Below are 11003 nucleotides of genomic sequence, written 5' to 3' on the forward strand. Positions count from 1 at the left end.
TCTCTCTCTCTGGGTAGGATTTCAGCAACGTTGCAATAACCTGGTCACCTGGTCTCTCTCTCTCTCTCTCTCTCTCTGGAGTCATCCATGTGCCATTCATCGTTTTTTTTTTCCGGGGGATTGCTGCCGGACAGCCATTGGAAGTTAACCGACAAGCATTGTGCGTGATTCAAGAGGCTCTCAATGACTGGGGACCTGCGTATCTGCTTTGTCGGTGGGGTTTCGACATTGACTTGCCTTTCAGGTTTAAGTTCAAGTTCTTTTCCAAGCTTGCGGCTGTTTTCGATCGCTGCTTTGAGGCGGGGTCGTTGACAATGTCAGACCGTTCCTTAGGGCTGTTAGGAGGGAAGCCCTTGAGGAGTGTTCGGCCAGGGCTATGTTGGATTCACCGTTCTTCATAAGAGCACTTCCTCAGTGGGTGATTGCTCAAGGGTGGAAGCATGTTCATGCCCCCATGCCAAAGTTCCTTTTCAACATTACGGGGAAGAGCTCAGTTGCAAAGGGCAAGACCGGAGGACTGGTGGTGTGAAGCATGTTTTTCGCTAAATTTTAAGAGTCAAACGGAATGTCACAGATGTGGATCGGGGTTTCTCACACGTCGACACCTAGTTTGGAGGCGAGCAAGTTCAGGATCATCTCGTCATCACCACTCAACTGGGATGTCATCCGACATCGGTGCGGTGTCTGGAAAAGGTTTTCAACGTGAAGGTCGAAAATCACAGTGGGAGCGAAAACAAGTATCCTTCTCACCTTGGGTGCAAGTCGAAGATCTGGATGCACCGTCAACTTCCTTCCGTGCGTTTAAGGTTGGTAACATATGGACTTCTGTTTGGGGGGCACCATAATCAGGCCTGGCCGCCTCATGGAAGAACTTTTGTGAGCGTTCCTCATCCTCCGGTGGATGTCCAACGTCAACCACATGAACGATGCATTGACTATTGCATCCAAACACGGCCTAGTTGGTAGGGGGGAAGGATCGAGATGCGCTTTTCGGCTTCTCATGATTATTCATTTCACGATCAGGCAATCATGATGTCGGTTATAGGGTATCGACAGAGGTTGAGTGCGGGATGCCTCTCTCATGCCACTATCCTCACACACCTTCCAAGTGGGTTTTGCGGCAGGTATAACTATAAGGATGCGGGCTGGTCAAAGGTCCTTTTGCCTTCCGATTTCATTATCTTTTCATCCAGGCATAACGAGGGGCTGTGCATTAACATTATGTATTTTGATGCATGCACTCATGAGGCACATAGGACTATGATCATCGGCCAGGAAGATGCAGTGAGAGAGATTTATCATCATCAAGGGCTTTTGGCATGAGACCATTCAGCAGGCGATCAGGAGGAGGGTGAAGGACAATCAAGATTTATACACGCGGATGAGGACCTCGTTATTAAACAGGAGTTTAGGTTTGGGGGTACGATAGGCGGCCCACTTGCTTGGTATCTCCCTTTCTATGCCACAATTGGAGGCCATCTCTACGGAGATAAATATAAGTGTGGCGGCAGTGGTCAAGGCGGTTGAAAATAGTCAAAATGGATTTCAGGGAGAGTCAGTTGTGGCCCGGGGAATACATATGGTTCCAGACGACGAAGATCAAGATCACATGCAATGACCAACCATGCAGTATCTCCACGCAGGTCATCGAGACCTCATACACCACAGATTCTATTAGATTATGTACGATGAAGTTAAGCTGTTGGAATATTAGGGGCTTAAATTGCCCAACTAAGCGAATGTTCTTGACGAACTAGGTGAAACAGGAAAAGCCAGATATTATGGCCGTATGTGAAACAAAAATGGACAATATAGTGCTTGCAACCAGTGTTGTGAGAGGCGTACGCCTCAGTACCTGAAGCGTACGCCTCAGAGGCGAGGCGCACGCTCAAGGTACTGAGGCGTTGCTGTGATGCGCAAATTGCTCCTCATCACAGTTCCCCGGTTACAAATTCCCCGGTGGCGAACTTCGCCGTTGGCTGCTCAGTCTTCTCCGACCACCGGACGCGGCCCCCCCTCGCTTCCGTACCAGCTGGGTGCGTGGTCCTTCTCCTACTACCTCCCCTCCCACCGCTTCACTTCCAGTCCAGTTGTGAGAGGCGTACGCCTCAGAGGCGAAGCGCAGGCTCAACGCCTCGCTTCGCCTCATCGCATCTAACAACCTTGCTTGCAACCGTGTTAGAAATTTGGAGAGGCGCAGGTTACTATTTCAAGCCTGCGATCAACCATGCCAGAGACTTTCTAATCTTGTGGAAGCCATCGGTGAGAGCTACACAGGTGGACTTGGGGCTGTTTTTAGTGTCCATTACATTTTCTTTGCGAGCCGATGATCATAAAGTGGTGTATACATTGGTATATGGGCCAAATCACGCTCCTCTGAGGCCGGCATTATGAGAGGATTTAAGTAGAATTTTGTGCTCACATGGAGATCATCATATTTTCATGGGGGATTTTAATTGTTTGTTGTCAGTACATGATTCTAATAATTTAGTGTCCCCTAACCCGTCTATGCATGGTTTTCAAGACTTTGTTGATAGCCATCAATTCTACTCTGTTTCATTGTTTGGGGAGCGATACTCATGGTCAAACAAGCATGTCCGCCCATGCTGTAGGGTATTGGACAATTTTTATGTCTCCAAGATTGCTGGATATTATCCTTGATATCAAGGGGGTAGTGCTTGAACCTTCGATATCAGATCATGGTCATGTGATCTTGCATTGGGGGGGAAGATTTTCACTCTGCTCGCAAGTTTATGTTTGAGCAGTTGTGGTTGGAAGAGTCAGATTTTTCAACAGTTATTGTAGATTCGTGGAATCAAAATGTAAATGAAAATAGGGTCGCGATACAGTGTCACAGGAAGTTATGTCGGATCGCGAAGGACATCAAAAATTGGCTGCACAGGTGAAAAGTTGAGAAGTTTCACGATATGAAGGGGTGGGAAACAGAGATTTCTTCGTTGTTTCAAGCCTTGTCTTCCTTGAACGACAAGTCATACTTGCAGTTGGAGTCCTTGCAGATGAGGATTACAGAACTCTCGATGTTATTAAAAAGTTGGAGGGTGAAAGAGGAGTTGGAAGCAGCGTGCTTGAGTGAAGTGGTTGGTGACACGCGATGATAACACCAGATTTTTTCACTCCTATGTGTCTCATCGCCATAGATAGAGAATGGTATCGTCCATTTATATTGAAGGCATCTTATATCAGGATCAGACAGTCAGACCAACAATTACTGAATATTTTTAAAAGTTGTATTTCATATCAGCGGATGGTATACCTATCGAGGCTTGGAAATGCTTGGGTGAGAAAGGTTTAGTATGGTTGGAAAAAAATTTTAACAAGATTTGGCGGACAAATAAGATGCTTAATGAGTAGAGGAAGAGTACTTTGGTGCCTCTCTATAAGAATAAGGGTGATATACAAGATTGCATAAACTATCGTGGTATAAAACTCATGAGTCATACTATAAAACTTTGGGAGAGGGTGATTGAGTATAGGTTGAGGAAGGTTGCCATGATATCGGAGAATCAATTTGGTTTTATGCCTGGAAGATCAACTATGGAAGCTATACATCTTCTTAGACAACTTATTGAGAGATATAGAGAGGGGAACAAAGATTTGCATATGGTTTTTATTGATTTGGAGAAGGCATACGATAGAGTACCTAGGGATGTTCTCTGGTGGACAATGATGAAGAAATGTATCTCTCTCAAGTACATTAGTATAATTAAAGATATGTACGAAATAGTAGTAACCAATGTCTGCACTTGTGGAGGGGTGACAAACAATTTTCCTATAACGGTTGGGTTACATCAAGGATCTGCATTAAGCCCTTTCCTTTTTGCTATAGTGTTAGATGAACTTACGAGATCAATTCAAGAAAATGTGTCGTGGTGTATGTTGTTTGTTGATGAAATTGTTTTGATTGATGAGTCTAGAGTTGGGGTTAATGCTAAGTTAGAATTATGAAGACAGACTTTGGAAGCAAGAGGTTTTACGTTGAGTAAGAGTAAGATAGAATATATGGAATGTCAGTTTAGTAAGCAACGAAGTAGTGATGAGAGTGTAGTGAAGCTTGGTGAGCAAGAAATAGCGGTGGATGACTGTTTCAAATATTTGGGATCTATCATTCAAAAGAATGAATAAGCTGATGGAGATGTAAATCATAGGATTAAGGTTGGGTGGATGAAATGAAAAAGTGCAACTAGAGTGTTGTGTGATCGTAGAATGCCATTGCGGTTGAAGGGAAAGTTTTATAGGACGACAATTAGACCCGCTTTACTATATGGTATGGAATGTTGGGCTGCCAAGAGACATCATTTTCAAAAAATGAGTGTAACTGAGATGTGTATGCTTCGATGGATGTGTAGAAAGACACTAAAAGATAAGATTCGGAACGAGAAAATACGTAAGAAGGTAGGCGTTGCACCCATTGAAAATAAGATAAGTGATAATCGTTTACGATGGTTTGGGCATATTCGGCGAAGGCCTAATGATGCTCCGGTTAGAAGGATGGAGAAATGGGAAAATATATTAGCTAAAAGAGGTCGGGGTAGGCCTAAGAAGACTTGGATGGAAATGATAAGAAAGGATATGAAGGCTTTGAACCTCACTGAGGACATGACATTGGATAGAAATGATTGGTGGAGAAGGATTCATGTGGAGGACCCAAAATGATTTTCTTTTTGGTTCATATCGCCGACCCCAATTGTTTGGGATGAAGGCGTTGTTGTTGTATTTCATACCGGCGGATTCAGGTGGCATCATTGGCTCAGACTTTTTTTGGGATGATTCCACAACATCAAGCACAAGTTTTACAATGAAGGTTCACTGAAGATGAAATTTATAGGGCCATTAAAGAGTTGTCTGGATGGAAGGTGCCAGGAGTGGATGGTTTTCATGTGGATTTTTTCAACAAGTTTTGGGATTGCGTTAAGTTCGACGTGGTCCAAATGTTTGACGACTTTTATCATAATTCTCGGTTGCCCAAACCAGTTCATGTGGCTCTTATTTCTCTCATTCTCAAAGATGATGAGGCTGTAAATATCTCTCATTTCTGATCGATATCAGTAATGGGAGCTATTTATCGGATGGTTGCTAAAGTTTTGACCTCTAGAACAAAAACAGTGATGGACCAGATTTTTTTAGAGGCTCAGTTTGCATTCATCCCTAATAGGCGAGTTCATCAGTCTTTTATTATTGCTTTAGAAGTCATTCATTCCCTTGAGGTTAGTGGTCAACCATACTTTTCTTTAAAGTTTGATTTTTATAAAGCTTATGATTCGGTATATTGGCCATTTCTATTTCAAACATTATCCATTCTTGGGTTCGGTTGTCATTTTTTTAATTGGATAAGGGAGCTCGTTACTAAGGCACAAACCATGGTTTCTATCAATGGAGAACGAGGAGAGTTATTTGGTTTGGGGCACGAGTTACTGCAGGGATGTTCGCTATCTTCATTCTTGTTTAATGTTGTCGCAAAAGGTCTGGTAGTGTTACTCAAGCGTGCCGCCTCGAGGGGTTTCCTAGATGCCTTAGGCATTCAAGGTTTTTCAAATCACATTCTTCAATATGCTGATGATATGATGGATTTTTGGAAGGGCTACGGTCCAACAGATGCTTAGACTTAAATTGATTCTTTAGTTTTTCACCGCTTTATCCAGCTTGTCTCTTAATGAAAGCAAATGCTCTTTAACCATGTTCAATATGGATCTATTGACAGCCGTGGCAGGAGAAAAGATCTTTAATTGTAGGGTTGTGGACTTGCCAATCAAGTACTTGGGTTTGCCGTTACAGGTTAAAAATACGAATACGAGTTCATGGGCAAATGTAATCCAAAAAATGTGATGGAAGATACAAACATGGTAGACATGGTATTTGTCCATGGCAGGAAGGATCACACTGATTAGGCATGTTTTATCGGCAATACCATAATTTTTCATGGCCATATTTGTGATGCCAATAAAGGTGGAGAAGCATATTTCAAGATTACTGGCCGATTTCTTGTGGAGTGAGTGTGAGGGGCCGACGAAGCATCACTTGGTAGGTTTGGAGACTATTGTGTTGCCAAAGCGCATGGCTAGACTAGGTCTGTATACGCCCCGAAAGAGAAGTATTATGTTGGTGATCAAACAATGTTGGATGGCTTAGCGGTCGGGTAGTGCATGTGCCCAGTTTCTTTTGGCCAAATACGGGACGCCCTCTACTATTCTAGTCCGCCAGAGAGCTCGGGGGCCGACACTATCACATTTGTGGAGGATGTGGATCAAGGCACTTTCTTACTTTGTCGATCGGGATTTAGAGGGTGCAGAGGATGGATCTTGATTGTAGTGGGTGTTTTCGTTAAAGGAAATCTTCCAAACTCAAAAGGTATACATGTCTTATTACCACTGGGGGCCGATTGGATTCCGAAAGATGCTTTATGGGCTACCACCTAGGGCACGGGTTTTAGTATGGATGATTCTACATGACAGGGTCCAAACACATAGTACCCTAAAGAGGATAGGTTTACAGTTACCGAGTTGTTGCGTGCTTTGTTGTCGGGCCAAAGAAACGACATTTCATTTGTTCTGGTCATGCCCAGTGTTTGGGGAGTTATTCAATAAAACTTTGAGGTGTCCTGTGGTAGATGTTAAGGAGGAATCTTTTGCGTTGGACCTTATTTTGGGACCTGTAGTTATCAGACGCGATAGAAGGTGGCAAATCATCGGGCGAGTATGGCTATTTATAGCTTGGTGGTTTGTGTGGATGGCACGAAATGATGTTATGTTTCATGACGTCCCTTTCATACTTATTAATCTGGTGCATAAGGTTTTGAGTGATGTATATGCAATTCTTTTCATATGCATCAAAGATTTGCCTGTTTTGAGTGCCACAAGATATGGAGTCGGATTCCTGAACTGTTCCTCACTGACTGCTACTGCTGTTTATACTTTATTTTTATGTTGTTTCATCATTTTTTTCTGTTATGATGTTGCAATTGTTACTTGTACGCTGATGTTTGTGGAGGGAGGGTTCAATGTTTTGTTGATCTCCCATGCTGCGTTTTGTTTTGTTGAATGAAAAAAAAAATGTTCATCTCTCTCTCTCTCTCTCTCTCTAAAATCATCCAGATGACAACCAGGATGCTTTTTCGATTGTGGACGTGGTGAGCGTGCACAATCTGTTGCCCAAGGGGGCGTCTTAACCTCAAGCCCCTACGCTCTGGTGGATTTCGATGGCCAGGTGAAACAAATTCAGACCAAGTTTGGGGACCCCAACCCGACGTAGGATGAGACTTTGTAGAGCTAAAAGCGATAGTCAAGTCATTTGAATAGGTTTAAACTGAACCAATCTTTTTGTTTCTTAAATTTTGCTTCAGTAAAACACAATCTTGCTCTTATTAGTAGGATTTATGAGAATTTTGAAGATTGTAAATGAATATGGTTTGATTAACATGTGTTCCTTATTTTTGCTATTAAGAATGAATATTCGTGGTTCGTGTGAGCCGCAACAAATATTTTAAGAGATTAAAGTACCAATCACCAATATTCAGGACATCTTTTGGCATTCCAAAGAAGGCTAAATGATGGAATTTTGTTTTTATTCTTTTCTTATTTCTATTCTTCATGTAGAATATTACTAATAGTTGCCTCAGTTGAATGAATCTTGCCTATTTATTCTGAATCTTTTGCAATAAGTCCATCAATCCTTAACCAAAGAATATCTTTTTTAATGAGCTAGGCATCACTTGGATACCATTCTTTGGGTACCAATACTTAGACCTAGTGCAAGAATGTAAGTCCTTGCCCAACTTGTCTAGACTTGCTGTAACTTCTAGCTTTTGGACCACTTGAAATAGTGGTTTGTAAAGAATCGAGTTGAGAGACTATCATTCCTGCTTCTACTTTCTAACCCTCCAAACTTACCTAAGTCAGCATTCATGCACATGATTGTAACATCTACAAATGGAAAAAATAAACTATTTAAAGAATTTAAAAGTAAAGCTCAAGCATAATTGATTTTAAGATTGCATAAAGGACCTCAACATTATGTAGACAATGTATCACGGGTATAGAATTTTTTGCAAACCCACGACATGCCAAACTGTCCACTCTGACCAGCCTAATGGCCAAAGGTCACACACCAATACTTTTCCATGTGTTGAATCATTTTATTAGCCCTGTGCACCACCTCGTGCATAGCTGCCTAGCAGAAGCAGAACAAGCGTATCTCGAAATGCATATTCTATCTGGTCTATGCTACTTACGTGCATAGTTGTCTCATACCGTTTAGCAAGTGCATGAATGCTTTAGCCTCATGTGCCATGGAGCATATCGTAACTCTGTGGGCATGCCCAAGCGTAACCCCACAACAAAAGAGACAAGAACTTGCGACCCCCCAATTCAAAGACCAGTTGATGATTGTATGTCATAGCGAAGAGTACCACCCACACTCATTCGTCATCTCTTAAGAATTCACTTGTCTAACTCCAAGTCACCATACTCAGTTGGAACCACCTAAGGTGATCACTGGGAGAATTAGCCATAATCCACATGCACCCCTGTGCTTTCAAACGCTATGCATGAGAAACTCATCCAAGTCGAGAGGTCTTTAACTAAATCCTCAAAGGCAACATCCTCTGATCTGGTGGCACTACTTAACCAAAATGCTCCACGTCTCTGTCGCTACACACTGTCGCATCAACGACAATACTGTTTTCTATTGCATGTCATGCTACCATCACACATCACTGATCAAGCCAACACATACTGCATGTTCCTACATTAGATGCATTTTTCACTTAGTAGAGTTTTACACTGTGCATGCCTCATTCCGACGGCTCAGCCCAGGACATTTTCCCTCACCCAAACCATTGTCGTCCTTTACAATTTTAGTGCAAGTAAAAAACACAACTTTTACTAACATGTCAGTTTCTCTTTTCACTTATCTTTGGTCTTTATTTCTTCACCCTATTAAACTTGTTCTGGTTTCCATCTGTCATCGTTGCAACCTTTAGCATGTCAAGTCTCATTCCTCAATGCATCTCAAATCACTTAGACAACAATCTTCTCCTCTATCAACATCGAGCACTCTTCACTTGTGGGACCCCGTGTCATCCCATATACAAGAGAGTTATCCTCACCCACACAAAAAACTTGTCGTCTTCATGCTCATGGTTGGGTCATCTTTCGACCTCAACAAGGAAAATCCCAAGCCCTTCGTGGTCCGCACAAAGAAAAGTGACCACCAATATGTGTCACAAGGATATCAACTCATTTAAAGCACCAACTTGCAGTTTTTCAATGGTCCAAACTAGTGCTCAAGTGGAGGACGCCTACTCGCGTATCACCTCAAAGGAGTCTTTCAAAGCGTCTTCCCGATCACTCATCCACACAAGGGGCAACTTATGGCCCAATGATGAAACTCATATCCAGAACCAGCACGCTGTAACTCTTATATGAAGTCAGCAAATACATTCTCTCAGAAACCAAATTGACGAGCTATGAACAATAACTTTTTCTACACACACAATGCAGAGAGGAACTGCCAAACTCAAGGAACCAAAACAACACGCATTCTGCTTAAGATGGACACTTCGCTAACCCATAATCTCTAGAGAGAACATAGAAGTTCAATTGAGTCTACCATCTCAAAGGTACAAATCCATTCAGCCGAATACAATATGCATTCTCTGCATGCACAAGGCAAACACAACGCTAAACCTACGAGCCTGACACACAACTCATAGGAATCTTTGGCTTATCCACGTTCCCTTAATCAACTGAACAACAACCTTACACTTCTGCTTACCATCGACAAGATGACCCATACCACCCTGCCAACAACTTACTTCTGTACTCACTTAACCACATTTCAGCTTCGTAAATTTGTGTAAATAGGACAAACCATCACTGCCCTCTTCAGTGTCGCATTCAACGAACAACAAGGTCTCCATGAATCTTTCTGCTTTGATGCCAATTTGTCATGGGCATAGAATTTTTTGCAAACCAGTGATGCACCAGACTGCCTAGTTGGCTAGCCTAACGGCCAAAAGTCACACATCACTTTTCCATGTGTTAAATCATTTCATTGGCCCTATGCACCACCTCATGCACAACTGTCTAACGAAAGCTGATCAAGTGTATCTCTAAATGTGTATTCTATCTCATTCATGCTACTTATATGCATAGTCATCTCATACCAGCTAGCAAGCGCACAAATGCCTTAGCCTCGCATGCCATATAGCATATCGTAACTCCATGGGCACCCCCAAGCATAACCTCGACACAAAAGGGATAAGAACTTGCGACCGCTTAGTCTGAAGACCAGTTGATGATTGTATGCCATAGCGAGGAGCACCACCTAAACTCATTCGTCGACTCTTAGGAATTCACTCGCCTAGCCTTGAGTCACCACACTCGGTTGGAACCACCTAAGGTGATCCCTAAGATAATTAGCCCTAACCCACACACACACCCATGCATTCAAACATTATGCATGAGAAACTCATCAAAGTTGAGAGGTCCTTAACCAAATCCTCAAAGGCGACATCTTCTAATCTGCTGACACTTCTTAACCAAACATCACTCCATGTCTCTACCACCACACGCAGTCGCATCAACGACAATACCGTTTTGTATCACATGTCATGCTACCATCGCACATCACCAATCAAGCCAATACATACCACATGTTCTTACATTCGATGCATTTTTCACTTAGTAGAGCTCTGCACTGCACATGCTTCATTTCGAAGGCTCTGTACGGGATATTCTCACTCAAACCATCGTCATCCTTTATAATGCCGGTGTAGGTAAGAACACAACCTTTACTAACATGCCAGTTTCTTTTTACATTTCTCTTTGCATTTCTCTTTGGTCTTTTTTTCTTCACCCTACTCAACTTGTTATAGCTTTCATATGTCATCGTTGCAACCTTTAGCATGCCAAGTCCCATTCCTCAACATGCCTCATCACTTAAACAATAAAATTTTGCTTTATCAACATCGAGCACTCTTCGCTCGT

This window comes from Nuphar pumila, chromosome 3 (genome assembly GCF_984573655.1).
Source record: "Nuphar pumila chromosome 3, dmNupPumi1.hap1.1, whole genome shotgun sequence".
Lineage (NCBI taxonomy): Eukaryota > Viridiplantae > Streptophyta > Magnoliopsida > Nymphaeales > Nymphaeaceae > Nuphar > Nuphar pumila.